Genomic DNA, 1727 nt, shown 5'->3' on the forward strand with positions numbered 1-1727 from the left:
AAACCCACAATTTCTCTTCATCTGTTTTTGTTTTTTCTAAAACATGTTTGTTCTGATGTAAAAAGGCTTCATTATCTGGTCAGTGTGGATATACCCATTCCCACATGACTCGTTCCCTTGAAGCGATATCGATCGTGTTGTTTTTGTTTAATTTATCTCTCAACGTATCTTCTTTTGCTTTGGGAGAACACTGAAGCAACTATATCTTATATATTTTCAATATTTATTTCAAATCCCAATATTTTCCCCACTTTTTATCGAAAATCAATCTTGTTTTTATCAATTATTTTTAAGATGGGAGTCTATTATGAGTTACGGTGATGAGTCTACAGACCTGTAATGATTTGCGGTAATGATCGCAAACTTTATGAACATCTAAGGGACTGAGTTTCATTCTAGTACTCCCAATTTACCTGTTTTTTCCCTGAACTTTGTTTTGCTTTTATTCTTTTTCATTTGGGTGCTTATTATTAGTCAATTTGGAAGGGCTTCATATTCTTTGGATAGCTTAATTTGGCTTCCACTAAATTGTGTGTGTGCAGCTATGTTTAATTGAAGCCCAGATATACGTTCTCCTCGCTATCCGGTACAACCTTTATGTTGTATTTGGACGTTGGAGAACTACATTCTTTGTTTTAATAATATTGTATTTAAATCAAATATTGTGTTATGTTCGCGGCTTCGCGTCTTTTTATAAATGCTAATTAGTGGGAAAACCCAATTTTGCAACACAAAATTATCATCTTATTATATTTAGTACCGTATTAAAACTCCTGTGTTTGAAAGGTATTTAGAGAGAATCCGTAGTAGGTTTTGATCTAAACAACAATGGCAAAAAAAAGTTTGATTCGAGAACCATATATTTTGACGGTGGGACTATATTCTGAGTTCAGAATGCAGAATGGTTTGTGGTCTGTTGTGTGACATGTAGATTTTGAAAAAGGCCAATTGTCCAATTCCAATGCTAAAACGAAGAAGCTTCTACTTGGGCTGCTTAATAAAAGCCCAGCAGGCCCACCTAAGGGGTAATTTGGACGTTTACTTTTTGAAACGTAATGGGTAAAATTGGACTTAGATTATGGTCTCGTTCATTTTTTGTATTAAGAGTTTGTCAATGTGAATTTTAATCGACGACTTCTCCAAATCGATCAGAGAGAATCGCACTTTCATCATGCCTGATGCTTCTAATAAATAGGACTCAAAATCCCAGCCTAGTTCATTGGGTTGCTATCATTGATGCAAATCGATTTGACCTGTTCACTGCAATTCTCAATTGCTGTAAAGCCCTCCTTTGTTGATGAAGGACCTAACTCAATGATCATTACGCAGGAAGCCCAGTTCGCTTAAACAAAAACCCAACTTTGAATATGCTCACTTACTCCAACAGAGCTCATGAAGCCCATCAATTTCTGCTCACCTTCATAATTCAATACTAGGAGTGGCAAAACAAGCCCAAACCCATTTGTCCACCCAAACTCACCCATTCTAATTGAACTCAAACCCACCCAATTATTAATTGAGTTAAATGAGCATCAACCCAATTAGACTTAGCAATTATTAAATTTTAACTAAAAACCCATTAAGCCCCATTTAACCCAAAAACAATATATCCAAAATTCATCCCAGCCTTTCCCATAAGAAAAAAAAAATAAAAAAATAAAAATAAAAGCCCTCAACTCAGACGTTTCAGTGTTTCAGTCTTAATTTTCCTTCATTTTCTCGACCGC

General features: G+C 35.2%; 2 non-coding genes across 2 annotated transcripts; both read left to right on the plus strand.

Annotated features, from left to right (window-relative positions):
• Window positions 1-310: 310 nt before the first annotated feature.
• LOC112030117 (small nucleolar RNA SNORD25) lies at window positions 311-393 on the plus strand. The gene has a single exon (XR_002884827.1). It is a non-coding gene; the product is annotated as a small nucleolar RNA SNORD25 (small nucleolar RNA).
• A 91-nt stretch (window positions 394-484) lies between these two features.
• Window positions 485-629, plus strand: LOC112030118 (small nucleolar RNA snoR136). Its single transcript, XR_002884828.1, has one exon. It is a non-coding gene; the product is annotated as a small nucleolar RNA snoR136 (small nucleolar RNA).
• The last annotated feature ends 1098 nt before the right edge of the window (window positions 630-1727 follow it).

Source organism: Quercus suber, unplaced genomic scaffold, assembly GCF_002906115.3.
Source record: "Quercus suber isolate HL8 unplaced genomic scaffold, Cork oak 2.0 scaffold_2, whole genome shotgun sequence".
Taxonomy (NCBI): domain Eukaryota; kingdom Viridiplantae; phylum Streptophyta; class Magnoliopsida; order Fagales; family Fagaceae; genus Quercus; species Quercus suber.